The sequence below is a fragment of the Podarcis filfolensis genome (assembly GCF_964270895.1).
Source record: "Podarcis filfolensis genome assembly, chromosome: 10".
Classification (NCBI taxonomy): domain Eukaryota; kingdom Metazoa; phylum Chordata; class Lepidosauria; order Squamata; family Lacertidae; genus Podarcis; species Podarcis filfolensis.
In genome coordinates, this window is record NC_139612.1 from 42,960,428 (window position 1) to 42,981,118 (window position 20,691).

The 20,691-nt window shown below is 46.3% G+C and overlaps 2 protein-coding genes across 4 annotated transcripts in view; one reads left to right on the forward strand and one right to left on the reverse strand.

Moving 5' to 3' along the window:
• The window catches only part of GSG1 (germ cell associated 1), a 114,142-nt gene that overhangs the window by 51,385 nt on the left and 42,066 nt on the right, over nucleotides 1-20,691 (reverse strand). Inside the window, exon 2 of one of the 2 annotated variants that reach the window (XM_083573834.1) lies at nucleotides 3,216-3,309. The exons of the other annotated variant lie outside the window; for it this stretch is intronic. The gene's annotated coding sequence lies outside the window, so the exon portion shown is untranslated. The remainder of the gene's footprint in view (nucleotides 1-3,215; nucleotides 3,310-20,691) is intronic. 2 annotated transcript variants of the gene reach the window in all.
• EMP1 (epithelial membrane protein 1) overlaps nucleotides 3,251-20,691 on the forward strand; it is a 30,432-nt gene continuing 12,991 nt past the window's right edge. The window contains exon 1 of one of the 2 annotated variants that reach the window (XM_083573872.1): nucleotides 3,251-3,638. The gene's annotated coding sequence lies outside the window, so the exon portion shown is untranslated. The remainder of the gene's footprint in view (nucleotides 3,639-20,691) is intronic. The other variant, XM_083573871.1, reaches the window with a different exon arrangement.

Here is a 20,691-nt window from a genome sequence, read left to right on the forward strand (position 1 = left end):
TCATACAAACATGTTTATTAGAGAAATTTGACTAAACCGCTGAGGAATTTTCATGGATTCATGCGGAAGTGTGGAGAGATGATTTCAAGCCTGGAAAGATGAGGGGAAATGGAGAGAAGCAAAACTTTAGAGATTATTCCATCCCTATTCCCAGCCCTAGCAGGAGATTCTGGGGACTGACCCCATGGCCTTCTGCTAGGAAAGCATGTGCATGAATTCTGCTAGGAATGCATGAATTATGGCCTTGCTATGTTCATGACAGAAGCACAGGATTGGCCAAGGGAAAAGCTGCTGGAAGGAAGCAACTGGAGCTGGGAAGTGGAACAGTGTGGACTTAGCCTTCTCCATGCTAAGTGACCTAGTGATGACTAGCAGAGGTGTCATCAGTTCCATGAAGTGTCCTCAGTCCAGTATAAAACACCATAACAAACTGTATCTTGTACGGCTAGTAGATCACTTATCTGTTGGACACAGTTTGTACTTCCAGCTGACATGCTGACCTTTCTGGGGCTTATCCTGCCAGAATAACTCACAGACTAGCTCACATTCTTCTCGCTGTGCTGCTGTTCCCTGCATCCTGTATCTCAGGGTCAAACGAGGACAGCCATCACTAGTCCGGCATTCACATGGCCTGAACATATTTACTTGGTAACTAAGGGGTGGCTGGGCGGTTGGCTCTGTAAAGCTGCCCTTATGAAACTGGGTTTCAGGAGAAGCCAATGTAATACTTTGTGCAGGATTGCACCTGCACCCCATCCAAGGAGTAAACCAGACCCAGGAGCTTTTCCAGGGTCAATGTGAAGGAACTGAATTGCAACTCACTGTGAGGTTCAGTGCTCTCAGGTGGTGCAATGGACCAGCGTGTTTTGCTCTTTACCAGAAGGTTGGTGGTTCAAGCCCACCCAGGGCAATATTCCTGCATTGCAAGGAGTTTGACTAGGTGACCCTCAAGTTCTACAATTTGAATTTGGGATAAAGGATGTGGTTGTTGTTAATTGGGTTATCAATGCCTGGATGTCTTTGTTATCAAGAGCACCTGCCTGTCCCTTTTCACCCGTAATTTCTTTCTGATCTCATTATTTATAGTAGCCACCCCCTCCAACCATGCCTCTATATACCTGCAACTCAATATAATGCTTCATGAATCCACCAGTGGACTGCAGCCAAAGAAAGTTTATGCGCTAATAAATTTGTTAGCCTTTGTTGTTTTTAGTCTCCACTTAATCAAACTTGCACATTCTTCCCCTTTAAGGGAGAAACTCTGAGATTTAAGGCTTGTCTCCTTGCCTTTGTCCTACAAAATGTCATATTCTCCCTTTCAAAGTGTGGATTGTATCTTGACAAACAGTTTCCTAGTCAAGTTTGTCTGCTCGTTCATCCTCACCAACCTCCTTCTCCTCCTGTTCACAACCACACAGCAACCCAAGGCAGCCGCGATAATTCTCCCTCACAGCAAAGGAACACCAGGGAAGAATTTGTGGATGTTCTTCTGAGAAGGGCTAAAGCTACTGTACATCAATAATTTCTCCACACATGCCCACACCCCAATCTCAACATGTGTTCCAGCATCCTAAAAGGGACTTCTGGTGGACCAGCACAGTGGGCTAGAACAAGAAGCAGAAGAAATGCTTCCAGAAAAAAACAAGTATTGCTACTGAGGCACATTCAGTGCATAGTATAGCCTTGAATACCATGTATCAGGTTTGGGGGGTGGGGTGGGGAACATTTCCTTCTGGGCCAGCTTCTGAGAGATTTGCATGCCAGAGGCAACGATGGGAGGGGCGAGAGATGCAAGTTTGTGTCATTATTTATTTATTTAAGTAATTGACGACTCGCCTTTCGCATGCATCTCACGATGATTTGCAAACATATCATAAATACATTTTTTTAAAAAATAAAACAGTACCAAAAAACTAGGATAGGTTTAAAAACAAGACAAAATAAAGAGATGCAGAAATCTTGTCCAGCATGTGTTTTGTCCCGTGGGCTAATTTCTATGCTCTCTCATGCATCTGTCTCTGTCCTGCATCCTGACAAGCAAGGGTCTTTCTCAGAGTTCAAGGACACCTTTCCAGCCAAGCCAAAACACTCAAGAGTGTTTTGAAGCAGGACTGGTGAGGGGCGTGGCCTGCAAGAAAGGAGTGTGCCTGTGAGGGCTGCAATGTTGGGAGAGTCCCAAAGGCCAGATCTAGAGGCCTGGAGGACTACCCTCTGACCCATGGGTAGGCAAACTAAAGCCCGGGGGCTGGATCTGGCCCAATTGCCTTCTAAATCTGGCCTGCGGACAGTCCTGGAATTAGCATGTTTTTACATGAGTAGAATGTGTCCTTTTATTTAAAATGCATCACTGGGTTATTTGTGGGGCATAGGAATTCATTCAATATTTTTTCAAAATATAGTTCGCCCCCCACAAGGTCTGAGGGACAGTGGACTGGCCCCCTGCTGAAAAAGTTTGCTGACCCCTGCTCTGACCCCAGGGTCTGAGACGCCACACCCCTGGTGCAGTAGACTGGCAGCAGGGACAGCATTACCTTCCCTGGTGCACACCTCCAAGGTCCCAACTGCTAACCCCTGGAGACTCCTGGGCCTCCTCCTCACTCTCACGGCCAGTTTGCTTGCCCTCTCTGAGCCTGCAAGCAGTGACAAGAGCAAAGAGGTGAAGCGCCCCACTCCTCTTGCCTTGTGCTGTCCCTCTGGGCAGTTCTGCATCCTGGGCCCAGTGGGAGAGGGCAGGGAAGCTGTGAGAAGGTGAAGTGAGCCCGCTCAGAGTGGAGAGTGGAATCGCTGGGGGCACCTTGCTCAAACCCCCAAACCTGAAGGCAGCAAGGAATTAGCATTGCGCTGCAGGTGGCACGGAATAGGCACTCCACGTGAAGACATCCAGGCCACAGAAACCAGTCCTCTGCTTGTGGGAGTGCCTTCAGGAGAACGCCACGATGGACACACCCTGCAGCATTGGACAGCTTGGCATTCCAAGGAGTCAAAGTGCATCTGTCCCCTTGTAGTTCTTTCATTGAACAGGCGACGTTCCCGGCATTGTAGCCAAGGAGGGTGGCGTCAGCTTAGTGACTCACGAGGACATCGCCACCCAATGTACCCAGGCAGCTGTTGCCCTGTTTGTTTATACTGGATGTATCCCCTTTGCATTGTTACCACATCTGTAACTATGTTTTTTTAATGGTTGGCAACCATTACTCAAGATTTACTAAACAGACCTGGCCAGGATGTCTTCTCTCTGGTGACTCATCAGGCTTGAAGTCACTCCTTTCTGTAGCGTAGGCTGGGGTCTCCCTCCTCTTGCTGCTGTTCCTGTTGCATCAAGCCATAAAAGAGAGAGGGAGGGAGGGAGAGAGAGGCTTTGCAATAGCTGGGTCCCCGCCCAGAAACCTCTGGCTCACTGCCAAGCAAGCAGGGCGTAGTATATTAAAATATATATATATATATTTTCATGAAAGCCAGACTGATTCATAGAAACTCTTCTGAAGCACAGTCGAAAAGACACCACCCATCCCAGCACACCAGCAGGGGAAACTTATAACCCTCGCCAGCCAGAGCACTCCCTTCACTGCAGCTCTGAGTTTCAAGGCAGCCGGAGTTCAAGAGCACAGCTCCTTCTGCAAAAGACCTCTTTCTCTAAGGTAAGGATGCTTCCCAACAGAACCTGACTGTGCCTTGTGGCTGTGCAATTTTGTCTTGCTTGGAGCTAGCACCTGCCTGTTTTTCCTCTCCTCCACTTTCGGGCTCGCAAAGTTTCAGAGAGTTTGGAGAGGGGGGCAGGCTGTCCTTGATTTTAATGCACTCACCCTGTTGCTTTTTCATTCATTTGGAAGATCCCTCTCCAGCGACGTTTCTTGCTGGCGTCCCAGACACTGGACGCAGGCTGAATTCCTTGCAACAATTAGAATATGGGGGTTCACTTAGAAGAGGGAAATGGAACGAAGTGCCTAATGGGTGACTGTTGCAGAGAGGGGAATTGCTACATTCCTATATTGTGACACGCATGCATTTGCAAACCTTGCAGGCAGGTGAAAGTCAAAATCTGAAGAAAAGTCAACTGAAGGAAGGGCTGGCACTTGCCACAAGGATGACCACAATTCAGTTACTCTGAAGAAACAGGTTGTGAGTTGCGGCACAACCCGTTTGTTTCAGAGTAACTGACTCTGCTCAGTATATTGTCCCTGCACTGTGTAGAGTGAGTCTTCTTCTATTGCATTGGCAGGTCTGGTCTGTGACACTTGGGTCCCCTCCTGAGCCCTCATAGTTAGAAGGATTTAACTTGAGCTGGGAAGATTCCCAGCTAGCAAGAATGATGTTGAATACGCCCTTTCAGTTGGAAAGGTAACAATAGTTTTTAAAGTGGGGACGGTTATTTGAAGTGGGGTGGATCTACACAGATTGGAGTGTCTTAACAGGTTGTAAACTATTGGGCTGGGTGTGGAACTGGAACACATAGCTTAGCGTGCCTTCCTTTCCCCAGAAATTCCTCTGGGGAAGGAAATCCTTTAAGGGCGATCCCTTAATAAACTTATATTCCACTGATTGGACTGAAAGAGTGAATTGGCTAATGGGCACAACAAGTGCATTGTTTGAATGCAGATTGTGCCATGCACGCGCAGTGTTTTCCAACGCAGATGGCATCGTTGTCACGAGCAATTTCTACATGCCTCTTGGTGCTCCTGCCAAGTATCACCTGTGCAGAGTGATATTTAACTGGCAAATGTTATTAAATGCTTTGCACCCAAGGCAGTTAAGTACTTGTGGACCTTCAAATAGAGGGATCTTCCACTGAGGTCAGCGCTTTGCTGCATTCCAGTAGTGGATCAAACAAGAAAACATTTCAAGGATTATATTACAGTTCCCCACCTCCATCTGCTCAGAAGTAGGTCTCACCATGGCCATTTGGTCTTACTTAGGTAAATATGCATAGGGCTGCAACTTTATACTCACCTGTCAAAAAGGCCTCTGGTTATATAGCAGCGTTATAGACCTTTATTTATTTTTTAATGAAAGATTATATATATGTAACAGAAGTGGTGGTGGAGGAAAGATTTTGTTTGAAGCGACTTGCACACTGCCTGAAGGAATGCAGCTTTCCCTAGGTGTGGCCCATTTCAACATGTTTCCAGGGAGGGGAGGGTTCTCTCTCCTCGCACAGACAATAAAGGGAACAAAACTCCATTTGGAGGAAGAGATGACTCAGTTTGCCCCTAGTACAAACCAAGCTGGCCCTGTTAAGTATTCCCTCCAGCAGTTCCATCCAAGTACCTGGAATGATCCAAACTTTGCCTCCAGATTCATCCCATGCTGCTAGCAAAAAAAAATATATAAATATAAATGCCCAAGAGGTGGAATAGGCAAGGCCCATTAAGCTCATGCTTAAACGTAGATTGCTTCCAGATAACACAGCACTGCAGAACCCCCTAATTAAACGGGCAATTATTTAGACTTTCATGATAATGGTCCACAATATCCTTGGCATATGCTTAGCCTATAGCATGAATATTTCACTAATGCTCGGGATCAGCCATGTTGTGCTAGCTAAGGCATGCCCACCAAGTAAGAATTATGACTTCTGCTTTGAAGACCTAGAGGTGCATTGCATCCTGTGGGTTGCATTCCAAATAGAATGCTTTTCTTTGTGCATGATGCCTTTGATATTCTCTTGCGCACGTTTGTGCTATTACGAACAAATATATGTGTGAATGATAGCTGGTGCTGGTTTTATGTTTGCATTAGCGGTGTGGATGACGCAAAAGGCCCTTCTGGGCTCATGTGTGGAGAAAAACCACACCTTTGCTTTTTAACTCCATTGGAAGGGTAGGGAACTTCCACCATGGGCCAAAGAAGGCCGATGGAGTCAAAGTTAAGAAGGCTCATAGACAAATACAGTGGTACCTCGGGTTAAGTACTTAATTTGTTCCGGAGGTCCATTCTTAACCTGAAACTGTTCTTAACCTGAAGCACCACTTTAGCTAATGGGGCCTCCTGCTGCCGCTACGCCACTGGAGCATGATTTCTGTTCTCATCCTGAAGCAAAGTTCTTAACCCGAGGTACTATTTCTGGGTTAGCGGAATCTGTAACCTGAAGCATATGTAACCTGAAGTGTATGTAACCCGAGGTACCACTGTAAGTGGGGCAAATGTTTCAGAGCTTTCTTTCCCCCGTCCCACCTCACTCCATATGTTTAAAGCAAGGCTTGATGAGTGCTAGATGGACTTCAAGAACAGGAGAGATTCTCTCAAAAGCTGGGAAATCGTCCCCCAGTTGGATCATGTTGCACATGCATCATGTGCAGTGCGCCCATGATTTTTGGGCGGTGTACTGCACGTGCAATGCCATGTGATGGAGGGCTTTGTGTGGCCATGAAAGCTGTGGTTGGGCTGAGAACCATTCTGGAATGTTTCAGGTGACTCAGCCTGTGGTGTGTAGGAGGGGAAGAGAAGATGGTGCTTGCTCAAGGAACCTCACATGGCAGGGAGAGGGACCCACCAAATCTGCTGCCTTGCCTGCCACTGAGCCACAGCCCTGTTGGATCAGATCAAAGGTCCATCTATTCCAGCATCTGGTTCCCACCAGTGGATAGTCTGAGATACCTCTGGGAAGCCCATAGGCAGCACAGGAAGGCAAGGGTTTTGTTGTCGTTGTCTCTTTCCAGCATCTGGTATTCATTTTGCAGAGATACTGCATCTGAACATGGAGGTTCCACTTATTGCTCGTGACCAATAGCCATTGATATGAAATGCCAACTATCATTATTAGTCAACCAGATCCCACAAGCAATTATCATAAGGCATCAGTCCTGTTAGTTGCCCTCAGCTAACTGGCAATCTAAACCTTCCTCGTTAGCTTATGTGCTTGTTAAGGTCTTCACCAGTGTGGAACCTACTGCCAAAGGCCTTCTCTGTGGTGGCCCCTCACTGCTGGAATGCACTCCCCAGGGTTGCTTGTCTGGCATCTAGGATGATAAGTTACAGGCACTACTAGATCAAGAACTTAAAAGAAAAATTGCCCAGGCTTTCCCCCTGGCTGGTAAATAAATAAATAAAGGGGGGGGGAGAAAAATATGATCCTAACTATTTTATAGTTTCTCTTTTTACTTTATTTCAATATTAATGCTGCTTTATTTTAATATTGAAGGCTGGTATTTGTTTTAGTGACATTTTAATTGATTCTCTGAAACATTTAAATGTAAACATGGAATAAAATTTTTAGACAAATAAACCTTTTTTTATAGGTTCTCTGTACTCGTTCCACGCAGTTTATTTCTAAAAAGAAATCCATAATTTATGTTTCTGTTCCTGGCATTTCAAAAGTAGGATGGGATAAAATCTTATCACCAGCCTTGGAGTGCCAGGGTATGGCCTGAAGGCATGTGAGGCCACCACCTCGCTGAAGCTAAGCAGGTTTAGGTCTGGTCAGTGCCTGGATGGGTGACCACTTGGCAACCCCCATATATGTCACCTTGGGCTGCATGATGCCAGAGGGGTAGGATAAAGAGGAAGAAGAAATACAAGAGCACCAAGTGTAGATCTGGGTTCGTGTTTGGCTCTTTAACTTGACTGCAATTTTATGAAGTGGGGCAGAAGCTATGCCTTTGAAAGAAATGAAAGGCTTCTGTCTTGGTGTCTTGAGAGGAGATTCAATGAGTACAAAACTTGGTGCAACTGATTCGGAGCAAGGCACAGCAGAAATATGACTTCCTCAAACTGTACTATGGATAAGGAGAAGGTACTTGAGCTCCACATCTGAGCACTCCACCAACACCCAGCAAGCTCAAGCCATTAGCATTGTACGCCCTTGACTCTTCCTGGACACAAGTGAATGCAGGATCACAACCCTTCTGTAAGAGACGCAGCCTTCCAAAGCCTACTTGAAATGATCTGTATAATGTCTGTCTGGAATACGTCCTTGAGCTCTGAAAATGCCTCTTTTCCCTGATGGAAGACAGAGCGTGTTCTCTGAGAATGTGTGGAACTAGCCTGCTAGGTAACATTTACATTGGTTGCCTTGCCCACTTTTGTCTCTTTCCTTGCCCACCACTGCCATGCAGCTCTCAGGTGTTTCAGGTAGGACTGTTACAACTTTAGCACTCAATTGCAGCCAACAGACTAAGCTACAGTGTGTGCTTGGTTCTGGGGGTAGGTGTGGTGCCGACGAAACTTTTCCCAGATTGCAAATCTGCCCATGTCTTCTGTGACATCAAGACATATACCTCTGAATCCATTTGTGTGTGTGTGTGTGTGTGTGTGTGTGCAAATGTCTGTAGCCCAGGTCATCCTATTACCTTCAAGAAAATGGCAAAAGCATCTTTAACTTTGGTTTAGTTTTCCTAGTTGGCAGTGAGGGAAGGAGAGAGATTTCCAGCAAATCAAAATAGCTTCAGCCATGGCCACACCCTTTGTTGTGAGGGGGAAGAATCACCATCGGATAAGGGCTGTTTGGGAGGGGCATTTTTTAATTGACTAAAAACATTTGCATCAGGATGGATCTGTATTTTTATGCAAACTGACCAGCCTAACATATGGATCTCCAAATTGTGTAATGAAATCTGTGGCTAAAAAAAAATAAAAATGTACTAAGGTATGCGAAAGGAAAATGTAATTTAGGGTAAGAGGCTTAGGAACGTGTACATTGCAATACAAATGTGTACTTAAATGGGGTTTACAATGCTCTAAAACAGGTGTTTCAAACATTTCAAAATATGCGTTTAAATATGAAACGGATACATTTTCGTATGTGGTATTTGAAAAGAAGAAATTCATGGGTTAATGTGGTCGTGGTCACAGAGCAGAATGAACACATGTGATACAGCAAAAGACTGATCTGTCTGCCCCTAAGCTTGCATGGGCTTTTCTTTTAAATCAAAAACGGGAGAATGTGAACTCATAGTTCCAGCCGGACACACCCTATCCCCCCCCCCCCTTCAAGACCTCTTTATTACTCTTGGGAGTCCTCTGTGGTGAGCACATGGGCTGGCTGGACTGACACACCCCGTGATAAAAGAGAGCAGAGTGCAGGCACATTTTTTCCATCTTACAGAGTCAGGTCAGAGTCTGAGAAGTGCTAAAAGGCAAAATGCTGGCATCCAATGTCCATGGGTGTGATGTGTCAGGGCTGTGGTCTTTCTAAGGAGAAGGGGCAGGAACCTATAGGAAGGGAGATGAAGTGGCAGCGAGGGGAAAGGAGACCAAAGAGCAAAGAACTGGAGGACCCTAGCCAGGAACACAGAGTGTCCCAGGAGTGGAAGAAGCTTAACTGGCTACTTTTGCAGTTACAGTACATCCGCTCTGAAACTAGTTATATCTGTTGCAAGCACATACTGTATTGAGGGTTACTTTGTGTGCATTAGCTACCTCTCTGGGCATTCTCTGGCAACCTCTTGTACTCGTAAATCACCTCTTGCAATCGCATTCCCACCCGTCCCATCTTTACAATATATCTTTTCAATCAAAATGGGGATTTTAAAACTTGAGTTGGAAATGGAACCAGAAGGTGGCAATCCTTCTGGAGCGTTAGGATAATAGGAAACGGACTTATACAGAGTCAGACCATTGGTCCTACTAGTGCAATATTGTCTGCACCAGTGTTTCCCAAACTTGGGTCTCCAGCTGTTTTTGGACTACAGCTCCCATCATCCCTGACCACTGGTCTTGCTAGCTAGGGATGATGGGAGCTGTAGCCCAAAAACAGCCAGTGAACCCAAGTTTGGGAAACACTGGTTTACATGGACTTGCAGAAGCTTTTCCTGGATCTTGGTCAAGAAACATTTTGTAAGCAAGGACTGCCTGAAACCCCGGAGAGCTGCTGCCAGTCTGTGTAGATAATTCAGAGCTAGAGGAACCAGTGGTCTGACTCAGTATAAGGCGGCTTTCTATGGTTTCCAGCCCTACCTGGAGATGCCAGGAACCTGAGACCTTTTGCCTTGAAATCACGTGCCCTGAGCCTGGCTTTCAAAATTACATAGCTGTGATCTTCTGCCTGTGTTGCTGAACCAAACACCCCAGGGGAAAGTCAAGCTAGGGCATCTCTCTACGGACAAGTCAAGCTAGGGCATTTCTCATGCCACTGTTGAGATTTGCAAACAGCAGCCAGAGGATTTCCAACTTTGCAACTGGCATTTTCAGCTGTGCCTTTGACAGCTGCTGGATGTTCAGCAGTTATCAGGTTTTCATGGCATGAGGAGAAATGTTGTCACCTGCTAATTACTGCATATCAAGGCACTCTTAAAGCAGGCTTGGTTGCAGGCAGCATCAATAAATTCAATGCAGGATATTATTATTATTATTATTATTATTATTATTATTATTATTATTATTATTCTCAGCTTTATTTTTATTTCAGGCTGTTGACTGTGTTGGGCATAAATATTGGTATACATTTAAAAATAGACAGACTAGTAACTGTTTTTGAGGACTAGTAGCTTTGCAAGGCTATCTAAAAGGTAAAAAACCGTAAGGGTCTGGTTTAGAAATTGGCAACCCTAAGCAGAAGCCAGGTGGCAGTTTTGATGAATCAGGAGAAGAGTTTATTGCAGTCTTTGGAAATCTGCTCATATGTTATGACTTTTTTTTCATGAATCTTTTCCTGGTCCGCCTGAGAAAAATGAATCAAATCTGTTATGAAAACATACATGTTTTTGTTGCTCTGCCCCGGTCAAGTCAGAGGTGGAGTGTGTGCCTGTAGTTGCATGCTTCAATCAGGCCAGTAGCCAAAAACCACATACCGTATTTTTCGCTCTATAAGACACACCAGACCATAAGACGCACCTAGTTTTTGGGGGAGGAAAACAAGAAAAAAAATTATGAATCTCAGAAGCGCAGAATGCGCAGAATCGCTGCGCAGCGAAAGCAGCGATCCCTCTTGTTGTTCTGGCTTCTGGGATAGCTGCACATCCTGCATTCACTCCATAAGACGCACTCACACTTCTCCTTACTTTTTAGGAGGGAAAAAGTAAGTCTTATAGAGCAAAAAATATGGCAATCTGTTTCCCATGAGCCTTCCTAGAACTACCAGAGATTGACTGCACTTCTCAATTATGACTTGAACCCGCCATGTTTTTTCGTTCTTACGATTCTAATTCATGCCACCAGGGATAGCTCAGTCAGCAGAGCATGAGACTCTTAATCTCATGGTTGTGGGTTCGAGCCCCACGTTGGGCGAAAGATTCCTGCATTGTAGCAGGTTAGACTAGATGACCCTCGTGGTCCCTTCCAACACTACCATTCAAGGAATCGATCTCTGCCCCATTTATGATTCTACAGTTCTATGATTTACATAACAGCTTTCATTTTAAAGAAATTCCTGGGCAGTTTGACGAACAATGAAAAAATCAATATATAATGCAATTACAATTTTAAAAGCCGCTGTCAATTAAGTAGCATTGCTATCAATTATAGAAGCCAGAAATGCCACGGACTGGTTTTTAACAGTGGGGGAAAGCTCAGGCAAAGAGATATGTTTTGATTTGTTGGCTGAAGCAACCCATGGTCAGTGCCCACCTGATCTAGAGACAGACAATCTGCAACTTTTTTCCTCCTTTCCCTTTCTTTTTTTCCTGCCAGAACCCCAAATCAATGAGATCCAACCAGATCAGTCAAACCTATAAAGGGTTTTGTTCTCTGGGTTGGAGGTGCTTCAACCTGCCTTTTTCATGAAGGCATGTGTGGATAAGTCACCAAAGGAGCGTAGGCCTCTCATGCTTCCTTGCAAAGTGTGGGCTCGAGCGCAGCATCTATGAGGTGCAGCCCTATCCTGAACATTTGGCCTAGGCCAGTCTGTAGGGGCCCATTGCCCTTCAGCACCCGGTCCCTGTCGCAACGCAAACACATTTCACAGTTTCTCTGTCAATGCACTGTGAAAAGTTTCAAGAGCTCTTGAAGCTTTCTAAGCATGCAATTGACTATTAAAAAACACACACACACACACAAAACCCCCAACCTGCAACACAGAGCCTTTGTTAATGCCTTGTGAGTGGCACATAAACGCAACTGGCACATAAAGGTGTTGGTGTGGGGGAGACACTTCATGCTTTTAAAGTGGGTTGTCTAGGCTGGGGAAAGACCTCTGGGTGGCATCCATTCATTGCTGCTCCTCCAGCCCTGCCTGATCTGTGCTTCTGTTGCCCTTCCCTCTTTGCAGGGCGGGTGCTAGGAGGGAGGGAGAGAGAGAGAAAGAGAGAGAGAGAGAGAGAGAGAGAGAGAGAGAGAGAGAGAGAGAGAGAGAGATAGGGATACAGTATCTTCCGCCAGCGGTTGCTCTTGGCTGCCTTCCAGGCCTCAGGCAGCTGCCTCTGCCCCTCCCTGCTGCCAAGAAAGCTTTGGAGTTTCTGCCGAGAGCCTCTCACACGGCTTAGTACTCTAGGACTGCCACCCCCAGCAAAAGCGACTTCCCAGCCCTTGCCTCCGCAGCGGAGATTCAGCCACTCTCCAAATGAATCACAGCCCCCGAGCTGGGAAAGCGAGAGACGTAGCTCATGTTTTCCACTCCTCCCCCTGCCACACGCGAGAGCAAAGCTCTTCCTCCAGTCTGCTGTTCAGAGACGGCATGGCCCAGTCCTGTTAGGCAGGGCTTGCTCAATGGGGATTTCCACTCCTCCCCTTGGGAGGTTGTTGCCTTGCTTTATGGGGTTTCCCTTCGAGGAAACCTCTCCCCAGAACCAGCTGACACATGTTCGGTTTGGCTAAGTCCCTCCACCCGTTTGCCCTGTGTGTTTGCACACTCCGGGGCAGCTAGCACCCACCCCACCCCCAAAGCTATTGCATGTTGTGTACACAGAGGGCCTATTCAGAAATCAAAAAGCCCTTAAGGGTGTACAAACAGACTCCCTCCCAGGGGATCTTCTTGTTGAAAGACTCAACTGGCCAGGTCAGCTTGAAGGGTCAAGTGTAATGGGGCTGGAACTATTTGATTTATGTAGCCAGTAGCAGCAGCAGCAGCAGCAGCATCACAAACATCCATTTATTTTTTTTAAAGCATTTTAAAATGGGGCGCAGCCTCATGGCTCCAAGCAGCAGCTTTACAAAGATCTCAGCAACAGCCTAGTCAAACAGAGCTGCAAGGAGCTCTGTGATCATGCAGCGCAGTTCCTTTCCCACTTTCTGCCAGCACTATTTTCAGATTAGCAGTGGGTTACATGGGCTGCTGAGATCCCAGCCCAGGGAACCCTCAAAATCCACAGCATTCTGAACAGAGATGAGCAATATTGGCTTCCCTCTGTTTCTAACTTTTCCAGCCTTAGGTTCAATTCTTCACATTTCCACATCCGTTTGCAAATGACGATCACTGCGCCCCAACAAATGACTCAGTGGCTGATGAGATCCTCATTCTGACTGAGGGTAACAATAGCACTCATTTCCTTCCTGCTTGATGACTGTGACTATCCAGGGTTTCCCAGACTTGGGTCTCTAGCTGTTTTTTGGACTACAACTCCCATCATCCCTGACCACTGGTCCTGGTAGCAAAGTATGATGGGAGTTGAGGCCCCAAAACAGACGGAGACCCACATTTGGGAAGCCTTGGACTATGCCTTCCTGCCACACAAAGTTGCATTCTAGCAGGATACAGACTCATTGGTCCAGCTAGCTCATTTGCCCACCATTCCCATGCTGACTGAGAGTCATGGGAGTTGTAGTCCAAAGTATCTAGAGCACACCAGGTTGGAGAAGGCTGGTCTTCTGTGAGCAGGTGGCTCTTGGGTACCTGAGGCAAACAGACATCTTTCCCATCATCTTTGAACTGGAGATGCCAGGGCTTGAACTTGGGACCTTCTGCACTAGCTAAGTTGGTTAGATCATGGTGCTGATAATGCCAAGGTTGCCGGTTCGATCCTTGTATGGGACACCTGCATATTCCTGCATTGTAGTGGGTTGGACTAGATGATCCTCAGGGTCCCTTCCAACTCTACAGTTCTATGATTCTATGCATGCAAAGCAGGTATTCTGCTTCTGGGCTACAACCCTCCCTCTTTATTTCTCACACCAGCAATGGTAATGTGCTTTTGTCTGGAACAAAGCAGCAAAAGCAGGTCAGAATCCCTCTGCTCGGGCGCTGAGTTACTGAAGCTCCTGCTCACAATGCCCTTTCCCCAAGACATGAGGAGAAAATGACAGAAGTGACACTCACTTCTTTCCTTCCTCCTGTTAGCAGATGGTTGGCGGTGTGAGCTTAAATGACCCAAGAACCCTCAATGCAATTGTGCTGATTGCGAGATGAATGAGATGCTTTATTGAGGGAGGCACTCGGTACTTGGCATGTCACAAATCTCACCATGTATTGTCCTCTCGCTTTTGATTCATCACTTTAATTTCAAAATGTCCCAGTGCTTGATTTAAGCCACTATTACCTCTATTACTCACCCTGTGAATCGGAGCTAACTTTCAAACTAGTGCATCTTCCAAATTTTGGGTGGGGTGGGATGAAGCCCATTGCCAGAGGAGGAAAGCTACTCCCAAACCCTTCTTCTGGGATGTGGACCTCTCTTGCCTCTATTCTCCTTCTAGGTTGTGCATTACAGACACCTAGAGGCCTTGAGCTAAGTCAACCCCCCAACCAGACCTTCTCTCCCTCTCCCCCTTCCCTCCACAAGCATCCACTCAATGGATGGTCTCTCCCTCCTAGTCTCTGGAAGCCTCCCAACTGTCCCTGTTTCATGGAAGGGATTTGATCACACTCTAGAAATGTAGGTTTGAATCGTTAAAGCAGATTCAAGCTCTCTGTCACAACAGACAGGAAAGTGATGATGGAAAAACGCACTGAAAAATGTGGGAAGGAGGAAATGAGTAACGGAGAGGCATATATAAGCACTCTGCAAACAAATCAGGATGAACGATCCTTGTCATAATGGTCACACAAACAAATCAGAACAAATGTTTGAATAAAGACTAAGTGTAACCACTGTGCAAGCAAATGAGGACGAAAGGTCATCTCTTCCCACCAATCTCTTCTCTTCTATCTCTTTCTGTCACTCCTTTTCTTCCATTTTTCTTCTGCCCACCCCTTTCCCCTCTCCTCTCTCCTGCTTCTTTCTCTCTCTCTGTGTGTATTATGAGAGGGGTGGGTGTCCTGTTGCCTGAGATGGAGGAAGGAGACTGCATGGCTGGTTACTATACAGGTGAGATGTGGGAAGTGGCGACTGAGAAACATTTTGCAGCACAGGAGCCCTGCCAGGTTTGGGAGAACTGTGCCTCCACATCCACCCTCTGCCCACAGATCCTTGAGCATGCTGCACGCCCTCACAATGCAACACATTCTTCCATACTCCACCATTTGCGTTGGTTGTAAAGGCAGCAGGCTAATGGGAAACCTTCTGTTTGGGCAACATCTTTGCTTCCCTACTAGGGACTCTGACAAAGGGATTTGAAAACTTGCTTTGCACCACCGTGGCTTTGTCCTCTCCCACCCTTCGTATCATCACAAGCTGGGGGAAAAGGTCTGAACTACCTGGTGAGCTGATTGTCATTCACTTCAGTTGGGACGACCCAGTATAATAAATTTGAGAATCCTGGTCTAATAGGAATTCAGCACAACCCACCATGAAGGCTACATGTCCAAGAACATTCATAGCTCTGCGAGACTTCCCCTTGCCTTTCACTACCCCACTCAAAGTTCCTTGCATACTTCGTCACACACCGTCAAAAGCCTTTTCACCGCTTTGAACCCTCGCGTCAACTGCACTCTCACCCTCCCTTGTGCCTGTCTCTGGGTAGTTGATGATCCAACCAGTAAACAATTGAAGAAGGCCCCTCCACCCTCCCATGTTGTCTCTCTTCACCACAGCGCTATTGATGTGGCAGCTGCGGCGGCAGCAACTGCATCCTGTATGAGGGGAAAGACCACATGCAGAAAATCCCAGGCTCAGTCCCTTGCATCTCTAATTAAAAGGCAGAGATGGGGAACCCATAGCCCTACAGATCTTGTTGGACTCCAGTCTCCATCAGCCCCAGCCAGCATGGTCAATGGTCAGGAAAGATGGGAGTTGCAGTCCACTTACATCTGGGGAGTTGCAGGAGTTGGAAGTTGTGAGAATGCAACTCAGCTTGCATTAAGGGTGATCAGATTTGCATGGAGAGATGGTAGATAGAGAGAAGTACCTCCAAACTTCCTAGACTGTCTTTCTAACCCAACTTGTACTTACATTTCCTATATTTCTCTACTGCTATTCTTGAAGTTGCTTGATGGTGGGAGTTGTAGTCCACGCACATCTGGAGAGTCACAGGCTCCACACTTATGAATGAGGAGGTTTTAAGTACATAAAAACATCCCTGCTGGATCAGGCCAGTGGATCATCTAGCCCAGCATCCTGCTCTCACAGTGGCCAACCAGATGCTCATAGGAAGATCCTGCAAACAGGACCTGAGTCCAAGAACTCTCTCTCCTCCAGCCATTTCCAGCAACTGGTATTCAAAGTCATTCGGCCTCTGACAATAGAGGTAGAAGATAGGAAAGAGTCCTGAACGAGACCTCAGAGAGCTGCTGCCTGTCAGAGTGGGCAGTACTGGGTCAGATGGACAAAAAGTCCGCCTTGGTATAAGGCAGCTTTGTACCTTTCCCATGATTGAGGTTTAAGGACATGAGTTTGGTCAACCACCGTACGAATCTGCATTCCTCTCTGGCAGTCCTTCATCTGATAGAGGATCTAAATGCAAGCGTTCTCCTCTGACCCTTGACTGCAATCTTCTAGCCTGACATCCTGCATAACATGAATGAGTTCATTGTCCCAAGTGATATTGTGACGGGGGGGCCTCACCTTTTCTGCATTCCAGGCCGGAGCTACAGACGCTGATCTTCTCGCTTGACAGAACAGCAGGAGTCAGGGTGACTTCTTGTTTGCTCAGAGGCATGCAAAGTGTTTGTTTCTTGCAGCAGGGTGAGGCCACAATAAAATATCGCAGGCATGTGCGGTGCGTTGTGTGCATATTTCCTCCCACCTCACTGCAGGTGCAGTTGATCTTTAGCAAGCATTTACTAGATTGAAATCTGGTCCTGACATTTCCAGGGCTTCTCCCACGCCCCCTTCACACCATCCCAACACAAATGAAATGCCCAAAATCTGTCTTTCAGTTAGCACTGTCCTGCTTACATGTGTGTCATGCCACTTTAAAAAGTGATGGCTTCTCCCAAAGAATCCTAGGAACTGTAGTTTGTGAAAGGTGCTGAGAGTTGTTAGAAGGCAGCAGACAGAGGCAGCCTTCAACTCAGAGAAAACTCATTACACTCTCTCTGATTCATCCTCTATCAGGATTACCTGAGCATGGTAAAGCAGCAATCAGTCAAGACATCAAAACCCTTGAATTTCCAGGCAAAAACAGAAAAGAAGCACTTTGGTGTGGTAAGCTGTTTATTAGGAAACAACCAACTATAAGCAAACAAACACAAATTGGGTGTGGGTGTGTGAATAATTTAAATGTAGGTGTCGAAGAACAGCAGATCCATCCATTAAGCAAATCAGGAAATTTCTTGCCAAGAAGAAACCACTTTGGCATGTGGACTATCGCTATACTTTCTAGATAAGAAGTGATGCTGGATATCCAGCAAACAGCAGCAAACCATGAAATTGCCTGAGACGAGGGGTGCTCATGGAGTCTTATGGGGGCTTAATACTGTAAATGGATCATTCAGATATTGCAAAAGAGTCATTGGCAATAAGTGGCTTTTTTAAACTTTTCTGATTTCTCGTGCGAAAGGTAAATCTGGGTTAAATGAGGAGGAAATGCTGATGACTACAATGTTGCATGGATGCTTCCAAAAGCACACATGCATGTGGCACATTGATCCCATTGAAAAACACCCCTCTGGAAGCACCCAAGGACTCTGTGTGCGGTCAGAGGGACGCTCTTAGCTATGGCTGACTGATTGACAATACAAGGATGCCCCTGTAGTGAGATTTTATGGGGAGAAAGATTCTCTCACCATCACCACAAGTCCACCTCTTATTGCAAAGCCTTGCAGGGAATGCAGAGGTTTTTGTCTGGAAGGCTTCCTCACAGAGAGAAGAAAAGTGAAGTGGAAAGCTAAAGGCAAAGTGGAAACAAGGATGAGGCCCTAGAGGGGTAAGAGGCAGCAGGAAAGGGCGAGGCTTGTGCACACCAGGAAATGTTTCATCTTGGACAGCTTTAAGAGGGAGTTTGACCAATGCATGGAAGATCAGGCTACCAGTGGCTGCTAATCCTGGTGGCTGTGTGCTCCTGGGTCAGAACCAGTATCTTTTAATACAAATTGCTGGGAATCACAAGAAGGAGAGCGCTGCCGTGCTCCTGTCTTGCTCGAAGGCTTCCCAAGGCTTCTCGTAGGAATCTGGCTGTCCACTGTGAGGCGCAGAATGCTGGATTAGCTGTGCCTTTGGTCAGATTCAGCGGGACCTTCCTTGTGATCACGGAAGAAATGCTCTGAGACAGAATCGAAAGGAGAAGAAATGCCTCCCTGCCTGGACCTGTGTGCAACTAATTTGGTTAATTCTGAGCATTTGTGCTGGCTATTTGTTGATCCTGGTGCGGGATAAGTGGTAAGGAGCTAGTAAAGTTTGACAGGCCTGGTAAAAATGGAGGGAAACAGTACCATTTTGTTCCAAGAAAGACCCAATAATTTTAAAAAGCTGCTGTCTCTCTCGCACACAAGACTGCAATTAGATGGAGAGGAGGGAGAGGGGAAGGTAGAATAAATGAGTAACACATGTGACTCTGCAGAGCCCTGTGGTTAAGACGTCCGTGGAATGCATCATTACAGGGAAGCTGTGCTATTATATTGTCTCCACTCCCCCCTTTCTAATCTCCCACTGCATTTCTTCCTGATAACTGGCTGCTGGACCATGCCCCTGGGTGAATCCAATAAACCCTGAGAACTCTGCACTGACGTAGGCTGCAGTCTTATACACACTTACCAAGGAATGAGTCCCATTGGAATCATGGGACTGCTTCCTTCAGAGTAGAAATGCATCAGATTGCACTGCTGGCAGACAACCTTGCTTGGATCTCACCAATGAGTTAGACCAGGAGGTGGGCAGATCACCATCTACTGTCAGATCACCGAGTGATTTGCAGAAGGAAGCTGCCTTTATAGCAAGCAAGGCTATGGGTCCATCTACTTCAATTTTGTTTGCAGACTCACTAACAGGTTGTGAAGGGACTTGGTGTGGGAGCATCACCATTGTCCTAATGGTGGCACTTGGACAATGTACCCTGAGGTGTTGAGAGATCTTAACATCTGGAGTGGGCAAGCAGGTTCCAGTGAAATAGAAGATACTGATAGCCTTTTCTTAGACAGCGTGTCTGTCTGGGGCTTCTGTTGGGAATCCGGTTGGCCACTGTGTTAACAGAATGGTCAGCTAAATAGACCCCTGGGCTGATTCAGCTGGGCTATTCCTATGTTCTTAGGACACTAATGCATTGCATGCAGAAATTGCTCCTGATAGGAGGTGGCTTGAGCTCCAGTGGCAGTGATCCTACAAAGGGTACCCAAGGGTCCTGGACATAATAGGCATTAATATGGCAACCCTCTGCCTGTTGATGTGATGTCCTACATCAGTGTTGCCACTTTCAGTGATGCAGGTGAAAAGCTATTCAGAAACCAGTATGACCTACTTCTTTGGGGTGAGGTGGAGGGAATATTTAGGGCTAAAGAATTAGCTCAGGTATAAGAGGCACAAGGAGAACCAAATTAGGCGTCCTTTAGTAAAAAGGAATTCTGAGAAGGGTTATCAATGATTTCTCATGAAAAGCTCAGCAGCTGCTTCTATTTCTCAGCAACAATGAGTGACTAAGAAGACATTAAAGGTTTTTCCCCCCAAACAAAAATAGTCGGCCCCACTGAGAAATCCCTCGGTTAATCAGAGCTTGTTACAGAGACAGGAAAGAATGGGAAAATGAACCAACTTAATTGCAAATAAATGGTGGCTTTCTTCAGAAATGTACTGAGGCAAGGTCACTGTATTAGAAAGGATTGGGTGGGTCCCATGTTTCAAAGCATGACTTGTTCTTCTGCAGGAACCACTACAGTAATCTCATTGATCCCTCCCTCCCAACAACAAGCCTTCCTAAATGCCATGGTGTGTGGCCTGAAAACCGTCTAGCACACAGCTGAGGGGGATGCCAGCCACAACCCTGGCAACTTAGGGCCAGCTTATGCAAGCAACAGAATCAAGTGGCTATCCTTCTCCTGGACTGTACCAAGAGGGAGAATTGGACTTGGTGTCCAAAAACGCAGTTACTGTATAAACAGGCACTTGGTTATACAATTCAAGAAAAGCTAGCAGTCAAAAATGGAAGTTGTTACTAGGTGAAAGCACGAGACTTGTCAATGAATCAGCTGTTTCATTAGGAAGAAAAACCCTAATCCAACACGTCCCTCCCCCCGCATCTCTCAGTGTCAGATCATGGCAATGTTCATGTTTCCTATGACTCACTGCTGCTGCCATTATCAGAGTCCATTTTACTGAAATCCTCCAGGAAAGTGGCACAGCATGACTGTGCTCTTGCAAAGTTCCTGCTATATTCAACGATGCTTTGCACAGGAGAAATTCCATGCCCTTGCTGCTTGTCACTGCAGTCTCTGACTGACATATATCATTTTACTCACAGCATAGCTACAGAATAGCAAACTCTTAATATTTCCGTTTTACAGACAGAGGACTGAGATACCAGAAGATTGTATGGTCTTAGGTTTTTCAAGAAACTGTTTAGCAGGCCCACTATCAGACA